This window comes from Xenia sp. Carnegie-2017, unplaced genomic scaffold (genome assembly GCF_021976095.1).
Source record: "Xenia sp. Carnegie-2017 unplaced genomic scaffold, XeniaSp_v1 HiC_scaffold_43, whole genome shotgun sequence".
NCBI lineage: Eukaryota > Metazoa > Cnidaria > Anthozoa > Malacalcyonacea > Xeniidae > Xenia > Xenia sp. Carnegie-2017.
The window spans coordinates 105,592-123,316 of record NW_025813508.1 but is presented as its reverse complement, the minus strand read 5'-3'; the positions used below and the strand labels follow the sequence as shown (position 1 = coordinate 123,316).

The window sequence follows — 17,725 nt, the reverse complement described above, 5'->3', positions numbered from 1 at the left end:
GTTTGAGATATTTTTTCAGCTTCACATTTTGTTGGTCTGTCTAGGACAATTTGTGATGTCGTGTTTTTTTCGTGATACAAAATTTTTCAGCAAGGCTTTTTCATTTTGCGAGCGGATACAGATGTATGAAGTTTTGATATAGCGAATCAGTTGAATTATTTTTCTCCTATAGGCAATTTTCAATTTGCGTGTTATGTCATAGCAAAACCGCTCTGCATTAAGTCTGTTTTTTGCAGTAATTGGCGAAGAGAGGACACGTATTCCTAATAGACAAGACAGTAAGCGTAAATAATTGCAAGGATCTAGCTACAACAATAACTGTAAAACGGGAAGACGGTTTTTTACTTCTGTACGGTAACTGCTCGATGGAAATTCTAATCTGAAGACAGTTTGTTGTAAGCATATTTATATAATTGTTTAAAGCTCTAAATGATCAAGGTCTTGATACTGCGTACAGTGCGTGTTTACGAGCAATAGAAAACTTCGGATACGAATATTTAGATTTATATCTGATTCATTGGCCTGGAGCAGCGCAACTTAAACGCGAGGATCAATGTTGTAATCAATTAGAAGAATGGTGAAGTGAATATAAAATTTATTCGACCAAATTATCCAGCAAGATCCTGTGCATACGTACATGGCCAAGAAAGAATAATGCATGCATTGTACCTATTGTAAATGTTTTCAGCATCATAATTGCGCCTGTCAAATAAACTGAGAAAGAATTTACATACTTCACAAGGATTACACCAAAAATGATTGAAAATAAGTAGAGTAAAATAATGGTCGTTGAAATTGATAAGAGAATTATAGTTTTATTTCATTGTGTATTATAGACACTGCTTCTGCCTACAAGAATGAAGAAGACATCGGAAAAAGCTTGAAAACATTGTTACCAAAATATGGTCTTAAAAGATCTGACATATTCATAACTAGCAAGCTTGGTGAGTGTCGAAAATATTGTCAATGATCGAAATATTTCTCTCTCCATTGGGAAAGAAATGTACCCTGACGCACTGGTCGCTTGTAGCACTTGTGATGTACATATTGCTGTCGGTGTGGCGATCTGAGAGACTGAGAATATTAAAATATTCAGAAATCAACCGAAAAAATAGGTGTATAATGTTTTAAGTATTAGGACTATATAATGCGTTATTACTGTGAAGTGTACGGAATACAATCTCAGTATAATGGCTAACTCAGACCGCCACACCCGGACCAGTTTGAGATATTTTTTCAGCTTCACATTTTGTTGGTCTGTCAAGGACAATTTGTGATGTCGTGTTTTTTTCGTGATACATAATTTTTCAGCAAGGCTTTTTCATTTTGCGAGCGGATGCAGATGTATGAAGTTTTGATATAGCGAATCAGTTGAATTATTTTTCTCCTATAGGCAATTTTCAATTTGCATGTTATGTCATAGCAAAACCGCTCTGCATTAAGTCAGTTTTTTGCAGTAATTGGTGAAGAGAGGACACGTATTCCTTAATAGACAAGACAGTAAGCGTAAATAATTGCAAGGATCTAGCTACAACAATAACTGTAAAACGGGAAGACGGTTTTTTACTTCTGTACGGTAACTGCTCGATGGAAATTCCAATCTGAAGACAGTTTGTTGTAACCATATTTTTATATTTGTTTAAAGCTCCAAAGGATCAAGGTCTTGATACTGCGTACAGTGCGTGTTTAAGAGCAATAGAAAACTTCAGATACGAATATTTAGATTTATATCTGATTCATTGGCCTGGAGCAGCGCAACTTAAACGCGAGGATCAATGTTGTAATCAATTAGAAGAATGGTGAAGTGAATATAAAATTTATTCGACCAAATTATCCAGCAAGATCCTGTGCATACGTACATGGCCAAGAAAGAATAATGCATGCATTGTACCTATTGTAAATGTTTTCAGCATCATAATTGCGCCTGTCAAATAAACTGAAAAAGAATTTACATACTTCACAAGGATTACACCAAAAATGATTGAAAATAAGTAGAGTAAAATAATGGTCGTTGAAATTGATAAGAGAATTATAGTTTTTATTTCATTGTGTATTATAGACACTGCTTCTGCCTACAAGAATGAAGAAGACATCGGAAAAAGCTTGAAAACATTGTTACCAAAATATGGTCTTAAAAGATCTGACATATTCATAACTAGCAAGCTTGGTGAGTGTCGAAAATATTGTCAATGATCGAAATATTTCTCTCTCCATTGGGAGAGAAATGTACCCTGACGCGCTGGTCGCTTGTAGCACTTGTGATGTACATATTGCTGTCGGTGTGGCGATCTGAGAGACAGAGAATATTAAAATATTCAGAAATCAACCGAAAAAATAGGTGTATAATGTTTGTAAGTATTAGGACTATATAATGCGTTATTACTGTGGAGTGTACGGAATACAATCTCAGTATAATGGCTAACTCAGACCGCCACACCCGGACCAGTTTGAGATATTTTTTCAGCTTCACATTTTGTTGGTCTGTCTAGGACAATTTGTGATGTCGTGTTTTTTTCGTGATACAAAATTTTTCAGCAAGGCTTTTTCATTTTGCGAGCGGATGCAGATGTATGAAGTTTTGATATAGCGAATCAGTTGAATTATTTTTCTCCTATAGGCAATTTTCAATTTGCGTGTTATGTCATAGCAAAACCGCTCTGCATTAAGTCTGTTTTTTGCAGTAATTGGCGAAGAGAGGACACGTATTCCTAATAGACAAGACAGTAAGCGTAAATAATTGCAAGGATCTAGCTACAACAATAACTGTAAAACGGGAAGACGGTTTTTTACTTCTGTACGGTAACTGCTCGATGGAAATTCCAATCTGAAGACAGTTTGTTGTAACCATATTTTTATATTTGTTTAAAGCTCTAAATGATCAAGGTCTTGATACGGCGTACAGTGCGTGTTTATGAGCAATAGAAAACTTCGGATACGAATATCTAGATTTATATCTGATTCATTGGCCTGGAGCAGCGCAACTTAAACGCGAGGATCAATGTTGTAATCAATTAGAAGAATGGTGAAGTGAATATAAAATTTATTCGACCAAATTATCCAGCAAGATCCTGTGCATACGTACATGGCCAAGAAAGAATAATGCATGCATTGTACCTATTGTAAATGTTTTCAGCATCATAATTGCGCCTGTCAAATAAAATGAGAAATAATTTACATACTTCACAAGGATTACACCAAAAATGATTGAAAATAAGTAGAGTAAAATAATGGTCGTTGAAATTGATAAGAGAATTATAGTTTTTATTTCATTGTGTATTATAGACACTGCTTCTGCCTACAAGAATGAAGAAGACATCGGAAAAAGCTTGAAAACATTGTTACGAAAATATGGTCTTAAAAGATCTGACATATTCATAACTAGCAAGCTTGGTGAGTGTCGAAAATATTGTCAATGATCGAAATATTTCTCTCTCCATTGGGAAAGAAATGTACCCTGACGCGCTGGTCGCTTGTAGCACTTGTGATGTACATATTGCTGTCGGTGTGGCGATCTGAGAGACTGAGAATATTAAAATATTCAGAAATCAACCGAAAAAATAGGTGTATAATGTTTTAAAGTGGTTATATCACGAATTTTAGCCCCCCTTTTTTATGAGCTTAATTGAAAATTTGGATTATTTGAAGAACTATGACATGTCGCTGGACTTAAACAGATAAATATAAGTTGCTTAATTTTGCCTCCAAAGTCGGGTACTATTTGCGAATTTTTTACGACGCCATATTGATACTTGTGACGTAGATAGTTGAACACGTCTGTTTCCGTCAATATAATATTATATTATAGAAGGTGATTTTGTTGTCGTTTTTCTTGTCTTAAAAACAAATAATGACAGTTTTTTCAATAAAATATTAAAAAACAAGTTTTCCGGAAAGTATGGCCTCAAATCAGTGCTCAGATAATTCGAATTCGATGTCTGAATGCGTATCTGATTGGAGCTCGGAATCCGTGGGTTATGTCGAGCATTTAAACGACTTCGCATATGACGATGAACCGCTAGCAGGAGATGGTGATGAAGTGCATACTCCAGATGATCCCGAATTCTCCCTGCGACATTAGAACAACGAAGTGATGGCGTAATTCCACTTGGTGAATGGTAAGTTGTTGTTTTCTCCTGTTTGTAATATACATAAAGTTACTTTATAAACCAGAATGCTCACACGTTTCAGGTGTAATTGTCAATGCTGTCATACCGATTTGTTAGAAGGCGCATTAGAGTACAGATGCTGTAAGGAAATTGGACCAGCTTTGCAGAAAATGACATTCGATGGCAGCATTGAGAAAATATCATGCATAACACAGCATGCCAAATTTGGGCCTTTAGTTCATGAGGCTGTCCTTGAAAACGTCGGGCCACTATTGAGAGATAGGAATGGACGTGCTTATCGCCGCCAAGCATCACAATCATTAAATATGTAAGATTGTAAATTGTATGAGAAACAATGTTATAATCAACATTGTTTCATCAACAATAATTAGTCCAACCTTTTTATTTACTTCAGGTACTTGAGAGCTGTGGCATACAGATGGTTGATGAGATGGTTTTGTGGGTCTATGGGATGGGAGAATACTCGGCCTTTACCTGCTTGTGTTTACCACTTTATTCGGAAAGCATATCCAAGTGGTAACACAACAGGTTACATACCATCAGAGGGGCAATGATGGAATAGTCTTGTGCACTGTAGAGACTGTTGACCTTCTTTGCTGAGTTTGGAATGGTCAGGAAATATGCCTAGATGAAAACCAAATAGGAGATACATGGATGCACTATATAAGTTGACATGCAGTTTAATGGTTTGAAACAAGAGTAAACAATAAAAACAAATTGGTGCAGCTACTGAGAGGTTAAGCTGAAAGAATTAAATGAAAGAATATCTTTTCATCAATGTCAGTCTGGGAAAAAAGACAAAAGAAAAATATATGGAATTAAATCATAGCATAAATGTAAAAATGGAAAATAGCAAGCCGTTCAAATGGCAAATCGTTTGCTTCCCCAGTGCATACTTAAACATGCTCAGCTTCATAACTAGTAGATGGTACTTCCTCATTGAGAGAACATGTTTCATTCAGCGATGGCTTATGGAGCGTATGTCGAATAATCTACAAAACTTATATCGAATTTACATATGACAAAAGAAAAATTAACATAAACAAGCGTAAACTTACTTGTCTTCGCTTTCGATCAGTTATTTCGTCCTGTAATGGTTCAGGAATCCCAGCCACGTCAATGGTTGGGAAAGCATCTTTCTTCAACCTTGTTTTGAGCTTGACTTACACGCTCAAATTTAGGTCAAAACAAGAATCTTCAAAATGCGCAGAACACAGACACGAGGTGAGGAAGCCTCAAAGCCCGGTCTATGTTTACGCACAAAATTTACCATTTTCTATGTATTTGCGGCTCTGTTTCTTTTTAGGAAACAGATGCATCGACATTCCTTCGGTTTTTGAATCATTGGCGCAACTAATTTGATTAGGTCCGCCAGCAACACAGCGTTTTCCTCCGCGTTTCTTATAAAGATTACTAGTAGAACACGCCATGTTGACATATGTGTTCAACTTTCTACGTCACAAGTCATTAGCATACCGATGAAAAAGTTCGCAAAAAAAATGCTGAAAGTCGTGACTTTGAACGTCCGTAAAATCACTTTCACCAATCCAATTTCAATTATAATTGCAGATTTAAAATCACTGAAACAAGGTCTTTCAATTTAGCTAATAAAAAAGGGGGGCTAAAATTCGTGATATAACCACTTTAAGTATTAGGACTATATAATGCGTTATTACTGTGAAGTGTACGGAATACAATCTCAGTATAATGGCTAACTCAGACCACCACACCCGGACCAGTTTGAGATATTTTTTCAGCTTCACATTTTGTTGGTCTGTCAAGGACAATTTGTGATGTCGTGTTTTTTTCGTGATACATAATTTTTCAGCAAGGCTTTTTCATTTTGCGAGCGGATGCAGATGTATGAAGTTTTGATATAGCGATCAGTTGAATTATTTTTCTCCTATAGGCAATTTTCAATTTGCATGTTATGTCATAGCAAAACCGCTCTGCATTAAGTCAGTTTTTTGCAGTAATTGGTGAAGAGAGGACACGTATTCCTTAATAGACAAGACAGTAAGCGTAAATAATTGCAAGGATCTAGCTTCAACAATAATCGTAAAACAGGAAGACGGTTTTACTTCTGTACGGTAACTGCTCGATGGAAATTCCAATCTGAAGACAGTTTGTTGTAACCATATTTTTATATTTGTTTAAAGCTCCAAAGATCAAGGTCTTGATACTGCGTACAGTGCGTGTTTAAGAGCAATAGAAAACTTCGGATACGAATATTTAGATTTATATCTGATTCATTGGCCTGGAGCAGCGCAACTTAAACGCGAGGATCAATGTTGTAATCAATTAGAAGAATGGTGAAGTGAATATAAAATTTATTCGACCAAATTATCCAGCAAGATCCTGTGCATACGTACATGGCCAAGAAAGAATAATGCATGCATTGTACCTATTGTAAATTTTTTCTGTATCATAATTGCGCCTGTCAAATAAACTGAGAAAGAATTTACATACTTCACAAGGATTACACCAAAAATGATTGAAAATAAGTAGAGTAAAATAATGGTCGTTGAAATTGATAAGAGAATTATAGTTTTTATTTCATTGTGTATTATAGACACTGCTTCTGCCTACAAGAATGAAGAAGACATCGGAAAAAGCTTGAAAACATTGTTACCAATCCATTAAGTAAAAATTACCTTTAAGCATTTACTTTACCATTAAGTTCATTTTTCGATACTCCTAATAACTCTTTTCACATTGTAGTTGGAAAGAAATGCTTTCGTACAAGCTCTATCCAGGTTCACTTTACTTACTGCGACCAGTGGAACGCATATTCATGAAATGAAAACGAAGAACATGGAGACGATCAAGACACTTCTTACCATCGCTCAAACGGATGGTAATTACATCAGGAAGTCTTGGCTCGAGGTAGAGAATCATCTTGCTATATATTATGGTTGGTGTCTACGACTGAAAATATGATCGATTGTTTTTCATCAAAGGAAAAAGTCTAGTCTTGTCTGTAGTCTTATCTTCACGATATTGCTACAGTCTTTACCTTTCATTTTTCCAAGTGCTTTGTTGACCGTATTTCATACCCTTCATCAGAGAATCGTATCACAAATGTACATCTGTAATAAATATACATAAGAAAATGAAGTTTTTTCTCAAAATATTTTTTGTTTGAAGATATTTTCTACGTATGTATTTAACGTTTATGTTCGTCTTGTTGAACACTCGTTTTCGTTGCTCAAATGCTCGTTCCGCTCGGCGCATATTTTTACGTTTCCCTAAAGTCATTGTTTTCATTCTAGATACTGAAATGCATTTCCCAACTTGAATTGGCTCAACTTATCGGTACTGGTGTGAAAACGCGATACCTTCACACGGCGTCCAGCGGTGTTACTAATTCACCCACAGCATTCATCGCAAACAACAAGACATCTTATGATATAACCTCAGGTTGCTTATAACATTGTTGTGACGCTCATAAATGTCAAATACTAACGTTGGGTGCTTTTCTTTGTTTGTATTTAAATGAAGGTCGGATGCCTGTTACCGCTGACTCGAAAAAAAAGCGGCTGGCTCACAGGAAGCCATTTGGGAGACCGCTGCACAAAGTGTTGTCGTTGCAGTTGACAGGTAACGTTTACTTTAATGATAGCTATGTGGATTGTCTTTTGTGACCTATCTCCCACCCCAGGGGCGAAGCTAGAACGTTAATGCAGGGGGAGAGGTGAATATTCATATATATGGTCATACATTCCGCTGTGACCAACTAATTTCTTTTCAAATTAAAATAGCTTTTAAACCAAATCAGTCAAGCAAAACTAAATATTTACCCCTCCCATCCAGCGTTCTTGCTTCTTCCCTTCCTCCCTGCCAGAAATCTTTAAAATTGTCTTTAAGGTAGAGTTGGGCTTGTAACAGCAAGAAATGTTGATGGATGATTCTCTATGTAGACATGTTCATTGTCCGTGTTAGCAGAGTCCTGAGAAGGACTGTTATTGTTATTGTTGACTGACGTTTTGACATCCTTAGCGGTAGTCATCTTCAGGCTTAAGTGAACCAGAGAACCTTGAATATAAACATGAAAATAAATTTTAAAGAACTCCTGCACTGTCTTTGCGTTATGTTCTCTCAGCAGAATATCTTCATCTCAACTTCTTCATTGTGTTTTATTACGTTTAGAGTTTTCACGGGATCAGTGAAACTGGATGGTGATGCTATCGGTAGGTTTGCATGTATACATTAAAATGCATCTTACATAAGATTTTTATACATCTAACTTGACCATAGGTCACTGACCATTCTTTATCCCAAGTACCCAAATCTCCAATACCCGAAATCCCAAGTACCCAAATTTCTAGTATCCAAATTCCCTGTTCCCAAATACCAAATCCCAAGTATCCAAATCCCAAGTATCCCAAATCCCCAGTATCCCAAATCCCCAGTATGCAAATCCCCAGTTCTCAAATCCCAAGTATCGTTATCTCCTGTATCCAAATCTCAAAATGTTTTCGTTTTTCTCCTAAGTCTATTTCGTGGAATGTTTACGTCAAGTCTCGGAAGTTCAGCTTTCCAATCCTACAATGATACGTATGTTTAGTCTGCAGAAGATCGTAGAGATTGCTTATTACAATATTGTTCGTATTCGGCTGCAATGGTCACGAATATGGGCTGTGTTGGGAGATCATTATAACAAGGTTAGCAATTATTAACGACTAAGATTGTATCTTGATATTATGGTTAATAACATCACGTTGTTATGATGTACTCAGGTATAGTAACAAGATAATCATTGTCTTCAATGTTCTATGAACTACACTATCAGATCAATTGTGAACTATGATGATATTTTAAAACACAGTTCTAGTTTCTTTCATATCTCAAGTATAAAAACAATATAATCAATGCCTTCATCTCCAATGTTCTACCAACTATAGTACTTCTCCATCTTAGATAATTCATGTGTCATTTTAATGTGGTTGTAACTCTAATAAAGAAGTTGCGTTCTTCTTTGCGACAATTATCCATGAAGTTCTTGGAAAAGGGGGAATTGCCAAATTTCCGATTTCAAAAGGATTTTCTCCGACCCTTCGAACACATAATGAAGAAAAACAGGTAAGTTTATGCAGGAGTCAATTCTGTCAGAAAATGTAAATTTTCTTGCAGCTTGAAAATCTTTCTCTCAAATAAACAAAATTTGTGGCAGACTTTGTAGATTCTTTTCCAAGTTATAATTTTACGACGAATTTTACAAAGGACGTCTTTCGATCAATCGCTCTGTCTTGTCTCTTATAATTGGAAGGATTTGATTAAAATTCTTTCTTCGATATCTTTATGAACTTGGCAACAAGGACTGCAATTTTCAGTCTACGATTTGCTTGAATCAACAACTGGATTTTTCACATTTTCGTTCTTCCACAATTCGAGATATGGTCGTACGATGTGTCACACAAATGGTTCATTTGCAAGCCACAAACATCAAATCTGGTTGGAAAAATGTTTTCTCCGTTTTTCATTTGGCTACGTCCGATCATGATGAAGGAATCGTGGAACTCGCTTTTCAAACAACAGGTTTGTAGTTTAAGGAAGGAGATTTTTCTTCTAATCTTACCGCCGACCTGTCTGTTGTTCTCTTGGGTGAGGTTCTTGTATCGGTGCAAATTTTAAAATATTAAAATAAAAATGATTGCATATGTTTGAAGAAATGATGGTGAATCCGTTTCCAAGCATGAACGACTTAGACATCTGTAAAATATTGAATTAAATTCAAATTGAATTTGAATATCGCTTAAGTGAATGTGTTTCTCGGATGTGATGGAGAACTTCGTTTATTTTTCAACAAGAATTTTATGTGTTCGTTCTTTTCCATGGTAATTCAGCCATATTCGTATAAGTTTTCAAGGTAAACTTTTATTTACCATAAAGTCGATGGATTATCTTCTCATGATTCATGAATGATAATTAAACGAGAGTTAATGGAGAAATGAAATAAATGTATGAAGCAGTTTTTAGTTGATGCAAATTACGAGTCAAAAGGCAGAGTTTTTTAAACTTTTCTAGCCTTGTTTCTCTACTGTTTCAACGTCACTTGTAAATCAAAGCTTTGACAGATTCATTTATCCCACAAGATTATCGGTGTATAAATTTCACATCCCCATTTTCTCTTTCAGCCACGATTTTTGAGAAATATTTCTCCGCGACCATCGACTCTTTCCAAGATGCCGTCAAGTGTCTCTCGGAATTCGCATGCAACGCAAGTTTCCCGGACACGAGTATGGAACATTGAGCTCTATAAGACCTGGAGGGGAAACGTCAACAAAATTACTATAAATTATCAGCGCGCGGCCGCGTGGTCAAAAACATGGCGGATTTTGGTTGTCAAAGTCAGCGGAAAGACGCGGGCTCATAAAATGAAATTTTTCGCCCACCCGGATTTGACAACCACAATAGCGATTATATAAAATATCAATGCCAAACACAAAAACTTTTAGAAATTTTATCTTTAAAACATGTTGCAAACTTGTTTGGTAGACGGATGCTGAAGTAATGCCAGAAAAGGAAACATTTCATGATACCGGTAAGCAACGTAAGATTGTTTACCATTTAAAGTGTTCAGTGTTTTGTTTTAAGTCAATACTTGAAGTGTGATTGCATATATTTTGTGAATGTTTTACTCCTAAGTTATAATTTAAGTTATGTTTATCCATTCTTATTTGTTCTTTACTTAATCGCTTGCTAGACGAGGCAAAGCAACCAGTTCTTATCGAGATATGCATATCTTAAAACTCCTTGTTTCAACTGAGTTGAAATGGAGGATTTTTCATGATATTTTTCTGAAAATATGAAGCAAATATTAAGGACAGAGCTGTATTGAAATCAAATGCAGTGCAAGATTAATTAATGAGCTCTTTGGTACATGTCGTACAATAAAAATACCTGTATTAAACAGCTAGCCTGGACAATTTGACAGATTATGGACAATCATGATGATGGTGTGTAATGGTTTGCTTTATGCTAAAAGTTTTATAAATGCCATCTGGTGTTTCTGTAAATGAATTGTTTGTTACACAGTGTAGTAAACAGGTTAGTACATCAAAATCAAGATAAAACTACTTTGTTCAATAATGTGCCAAATTTTGCTCCTACCTTGAAATATTTGCTCAAGAAAAGCTTATCATGACATGCATGAAACATTAAATACAGTACTGCATCATCTGACAAAGTCCATATGTTTTCAATTCCAGGTGATTAAAATTCACATAAGATGCATTGGTTGCAATGAAGTTGAATGTGGAAGAAGCAAAATTGATGACAAAGAACTTTTATGTCTTTTGAAGAATTACGATATCATTTAAAAGAATAAGAGTAGCAATCTAGTCAAAGAAGCCACATCTGCCTTCAACATGAGACTTTTCAATTATGTATAGTTATTTTGTACAAAATACTATTTTAGATAAACTTGATTTTTAAGTCATTTACTGATATTTTTACCAAAAGACAAAAAGAAAAATTCAAGGCATAATGTAAAATTCAAAATTTGTCAAGTTGTTTGAACCTAGAAAAATTAGTATAGGTAACTGTAATTTGTAAGGACACAAGAGAAAAGTAGTGCAAGAAGGTTAGCATTTTTGAGAATTAATAAGTTCTTGACATACATTACACAAGGCCATAATATTATAAATAATGTCTGTATAATAACAATTATACAACATGCTAAATATCTTCACCTACATTATAATTATTTAAACAGGTTTGCCTTCATGCAGCAATAAGAAAAGTGTTATGTCAGAGAAACCAATGCACTTTAATTTAAAAAATCGTATTTTCAATGGGAAATTAATGTAGTTCTGTTCAATAGTAGATCCATGGTTGTCAATGACAATCCAGTTACTAATATCTTGGCTCAAAACAGAACCAGCAACATGATTATAGAATTTTTGAATTTTGTTCTTTTGCTCTCCTAGTTCGAGATATTTTCTTCATAAGTTCTCAGTAGATTTATCAGAATATCATAATACCTTATAAGACACCCAGAATCAATCCTACCAAAAAAAACTCAAAAAAAAATACATACCTACTTATAATATATTTCCAGTCGACTTAAGTCGTAGGGGTAAGCTAACTTTTTCTAACTCCTTTTTGGACATTTTAACTAATATTTACTCATCTATTCAAGAAAGACAGTTGCACGAAGCTGTTAAAAAATAGTCAAAAACACAAGTATTGCGCATGGGATTATGCATTAAAGCTTAACGACACATTGACAGTGTAAAGAATGCCGTTTGATATTTATTTCTAACATAGCTAAAGCATTACTTGACAACATATACGCTATTATATTTGATTTACCTCATTTAAATGTGTGTGTCTATTTCACAAAAATCTGAAGCATTATTTTCAATATTTTATGCTTACGGTATCGTGGTTGTTTTCGCTGGTTGTCATTGATATAAGCAGTAATAGAGTTCCGGATTCGGGAGGGAGCGAATGTTAAAAATTTTTCTCAAAGTGGAAGTTTTGACAACCAAAATCCGCCATTACCGCCATGTTTTTGACCACGGGGTCCAGGCCCCTTTGCCCCTCCAGTTCTTATAGAGCTCAATGGTATGGAAGCAATAAGACTGATACGAAATTGCGCCAAATTTCTTTCCGAAAATCCTGTAGTACGACAATTGCAAATCTACTTTCTTTTCACCTTTGAAATTTATTTAAAATTTTGCAAAATCACATCAAAGCTAACCACTTTGGATCAAATCAAATCCTAATTATCTATTTCAATCGCTTTTTCATGTAGCATTTTTCAATGGCGTCTGTTTTCTTTTCTTTTATAAACAGATATTTAAAGACTACGGAGTAGAGAATGCTGGGATATCAGAGCAGGACAGAATCTGTGTGAAAGGCTGGTTTCCAGTCCTTTGAGCTTTCGTGTATCATCAACCGATGTAAACTAGATGTCAGAACAAGGTATGGTGGAAATATTGAGTTGTTTGTACTGTATAGATTAGTATGCATTGTATAATTTGAATGTGAGCTATTTTCCATCCATCAACTAGAGGCCTAACCGTGATGTTTGAAATCATGAAAACATACGGGAACACGTTTCTCCAACATTGGTGGCGTGATGTGCTTAAAGTCTTGTTTCGAATTTTCGACAACATGAAACTACCAGACAGACAGATAGATTGGCAGGAGGTTAGAAAACTGTCATTATTTTGCTCTTATTATATGGTAAGCGTCACTTCCGGCTAAATGGCGCGCTTTGATTGGCTGAGAAACATTTTTCCGGTCCATTATTCTCCCGTAATCGACCACGTTTCAAAACGCGTAGTTTATAATATGTCGTTATTTTGGTCTTATTGTCTATGATTGCCATAAGCACACATTATATCGCAAAAAGTCAACTTACATACATGACTATCCAGTTCCACATGGAATAATATTCATTTCATGTGTTCATGTCTATCCATCTTCATTCCTCAATCATTCATCCATTTCAATTGTGTATCCACTCCATTGAACTAAAATACATGGAACGCTACCTGTGATAGAAAACCGTAGTAATTTTTTGAAGCCAAATTTTACACCCAGACACGCGGGTGTAGTTCAATCAATTTTCACTGCGCGAGAGAACTCAAAACACTAAACACGCGTGTGTCTGGATGTAAGATTTGGCTTCAATTATTAAGCTCAATTAACATTCTTACTAAACATTATAGATAAACATTATAGAGAGTATGTGTAACATTTGTGAAATTTCGATCATATTTAAAACGTTTCTATTGATTTATTTCTTGATGAGAAATTCCCCTTCCTGAGATTGCTGTTCAACAGTATGAAAGAAGTGGGGGTCAAATAAAAAGTTTTGGTAATTTTGGAACTGATCCCTTACTGGAATTTCAACATCTTCAAATAATCAGAGACAAAGAATTCAAAAGCCGAAACCCTAGTTTTGCTACGATATTTAATGAAATTGTAAATAGTAAGCCAAATTCCTTTTTTAATGCTGTAATTAGTTTTATTAACATTACAACACACCTTTCCCCTTCAACATAAAAAATAATTATGAAAGAAATATACATAATCAACTGTTACTTTTATTTCATGGCATTAGTGCATGGCTATATCAGACAACATGGTTTTGAGTTTGTTCCGAATACATAATTTACTCATTATTGTCTCCTGCGAGTTCTCAAAGACTGGTAAGGAATTCATCTATGCCAACCAATCGAAATGTGTGTGAGTAACCCCGGTCAGCTCTGCAGTTAGGACAGCATTTGTCAAAGACATTACTACCAGTCCCATACCACAGTTGCACACAGTTCTTTAAAGCCATAGGAACTGTGTTCTCTTTGCTAAATTTCGGAACTTTTGAAAGTTCTGCGTTGTTTTCCTTGAGCACTTTTTGTATTTCATTCAATTTATTCGAAATTTGAAGCGCACCAATGGATTTTCGTTTCTTTTTCATACACTGCTGATAATCTTCACTGTCCTGCTCCTCTGAATCAGAACTGTGAATAATTTTTGCTTTGCTTCTCCTTTTTCTTTCTGGTTTCTTCACAGCATATATTTTTCTTGAACCAGTCTTCCAAAAGGCAGTGCCTTAAACAAAAATTTGTCATAATCTATTGACTATGTGATTACTTTGTAAAGTTGATAATCTTCATGAATTTGGAATTCATGATGAACATTTCAGTATGTATCATATCGCTTTTGCAAACTACAAGTAACATGACAATATTTGAGAATTTTACCTGTTGTTCCTGGCTCATCAATATATTGAAAGCCACCATTCGATACCAACATCAAGTTGTTCTCGTTGAAGTTAGTTTCGGCCATTGCCAGCAAGTGTGCAACATTCGCATCCTCTTCTCGATGTATTGGTATAAACGTTTGCTTGGGGCTGGAAGAATTGATGGCGGGCTTTCCAGTCGGTGAAAGATCGGCGAAAAGCACTTTCACCGTTGCTTTCGGTTTTACGCTGTTCCTCTGGCTTGCATTGCTGCAAAATCCAGATCTTCCTCCCGTTTTCGATGCGTTTAAAGCCCATGGCCTACTAGCGATAGTCGAGAAAGAGTTGGTCGCGAAGGGGGAAGCACCGAGGATAGCACGCGAACCTGGACCGTTTTCTTCACCCGCAACTTCGAAGCTTGTTCCATCATCGAATCCAACAAAGTTAAATTTTCTGCTGTCGTTTGGAAACTCCAGACGCGTCCCAAATTCTTCCTTGATGGAAATTGTGCTTGGGATGAACTGCAAATATAAGTTGAAAGTTCTTGACTTACATGATATTACATCAAGTTATTTTGTTACATTTGTAATACATACGTTAAAATATCGTCCTAATCGTTCTGCTGTTACAGTGGACTTTCTCATATTCACTTCTTTCTCGTTACAAATGAAATTGTACGATGGATCCATTGTGTAAATTGCGCTATCTGCCATTAAGGTTTCCCAGTTGACACACGTTGACGAATCTTGGAGCAATGTCAATGCAGAGTAGTGGGTGAATGAAATTTGCCGGTTGTGGAAAGGCAATGCCTTTACTGACGTGACAGGGAGACATACGGTAGCAAAGTACTTCCCGTTGCACCACTCACACATACTAATCAAAACGAACAATGGAGTCAACTTCCTACAATCAGCATAAGTAGGAAATGATAATTTAATTAAGTGAAATCAAGAAACTTTTGCAAAGAAGCAGGAAGCTAACACGTTGTTGCTCTTGATCAAGGCGTTTGGGAGGTCAAGGTTCACGTCCTTTGCTATATGTCTTTGTTACTTAACTCTTATTGTTACTCTGGGTGGTAGAAAAATGAAATATTTGGAATTTTATTTTAGAAAAAGTGTTGTATCATTAGTGTATTATAATTTTCCATTGCAATTCTCTAAACATATGATATTCATTTGGTTATTTTCGACATGCGGTGAATGTCATGTGCAGAACAAAAGCGTCGCACACTCATTTCGCTTAGACCTCGAACGCCAGGGTTTGCTCGTCGCAGTTCCTTGCTTATTTGCTTGTGCGTCAGCTTTTTTCTCACGACTAGATCTCTGACTGCCTCGACACTTACTATCTCATCCATGACTTTCGCGAAAAAATGTAGCACCGAACGACTTAGACGACAGCCAAAATGTGCTCAGATATTTTATATCGATCATAATATCGTCATAAAATAAAGTTCTCAAATGACCGAACGCTGTAGACTTTGACTCCCCCACCCCCGTTCGGCCATAGGAAGTCTATGCACAAAGCAATGTCGCATTAAACTTATAGCAAAAGTTGATGGATTTCAGAATGCGTAAATTGGTAATTCATAGGTATATTTCAACAACTCAAAATCAAATTTTTAAAGTGGATTTTACTTTTATATTAATCAAATGAAAATTGAATTCGCAAAAAAATGTGAATTCAATTTTTGAAAATTGAATTCAGGATGTGAAGTTAATTAAATATTTGTATTTGTGAATTTAAATTTTGAATGAACGAAACGCCCACGGACCCCCGACGTACTAATCAAAAGCTGTATTCATGTTTATATTCCGGCGTTTCTCACTAAAAGAGGACCTAATGAATGTTGTTTGTAAACTACCTAAAAAATTGAGAAGTGTAGCGTATATTTAAAAGAATACTATTGTGCTATAATTTATTTAAATAAAATCTGTTATCTTCAACAAAAACTTAACTGCATGGCGTCAAATTTGCCTAGAGTTTATTAATACCCGAAACTATCTTTATTATCATTTCTTTCTTTATAAATTGACTTAGTTTACTGTAAGTGTACACAAATATCTGTGTTACAGAACCTGTGGTAGGCCGTACTAATCAAAGGCTGTATTCACGTTTATATTCCGCCGTTTTAGAGACAAAATGTAGCATACATGTATTACTTCATTTACATTATATTTCTTTAGTTTTGTACTATATTTCGTACTGTGGTCTGTATGGACTATTATAATTTATCTCATATTATAAGATTGTCATTGTAGATATAAGTAACTAAAAAACAAGAAATATTTTAAAGGATGTTATATAATCTCATCGGACACTTTTCCATTCTGTGAACACTTTGTAAAAACATGATGGCATATCTCACTAAAAATATTAATTAAAAAACTTTGTAGCAAGTTTTAAGGTGGAGAGCAGACGATTCTTTTACCAGAATGCATGGAATACAAGCCCTGTTGTACAAATTTCCTTGCTGTAGTATGATAGAGTGGATCTTAAAAATTATCAAATGTATTATACAAAGTTTTTCAATTGCATAAAGTCATAATACAAACAGGAAGTCACTTATGCTGAAAAATTTCAAGTATGTGTCACTTTTGTTTACTCTAGACGTATCTTTCTGCGTTATGTCAAATTGTTTGTTATGGCATTACCATGACAACTGCATGTAGAATCTGGTGCTTGCAAATTTTGGTGCTTTTGGTCACCTATATTAGAAACTGGTAATTTGATAAGCAGCAGAAAAAGCCTTCATGCTAACAAACAATTTTTAAACTTGAAATAAAAAGACCAAAAACAGGAGTGATTTGAAAAAGGAAAGTCTAAGACTTTAATAAAATCGTTGTCATTTTATAAGATATCAGCCGATTTAAAGCTCCGCAAATTCAGCGATGATTACAAAGAA

At 35.3% G+C, this 17,725-nt stretch overlaps 1 protein-coding gene across 1 annotated transcript in view; it reads left to right on the top strand.

The window, feature by feature from the left end:
* The window catches only part of LOC124456178, a 65,604-nt gene that overhangs the window by 43,133 nt on the left and 4,746 nt on the right, over positions 1-17,725 (top strand). Inside the window, exons 13-26 of the mRNA XM_047006680.1 lie at positions 837-944; positions 2,060-2,167; positions 3,283-3,390; positions 6,700-6,770; positions 6,849-7,013; positions 7,400-7,547; positions 7,629-7,727; positions 8,277-8,317; positions 8,622-8,791; positions 9,048-9,209; positions 9,301-9,665; positions 10,265-10,366; positions 12,930-13,058; positions 13,148-13,286. The gene's annotated coding sequence lies outside the window, so the exon portion shown is untranslated. The remainder of the gene's footprint in view (positions 1-836; positions 945-2,059; positions 2,168-3,282; positions 3,391-6,699; positions 6,771-6,848; positions 7,014-7,399; positions 7,548-7,628; positions 7,728-8,276; positions 8,318-8,621; positions 8,792-9,047; positions 9,210-9,300; positions 9,666-10,264; positions 10,367-12,929; positions 13,059-13,147; positions 13,287-17,725) is intronic.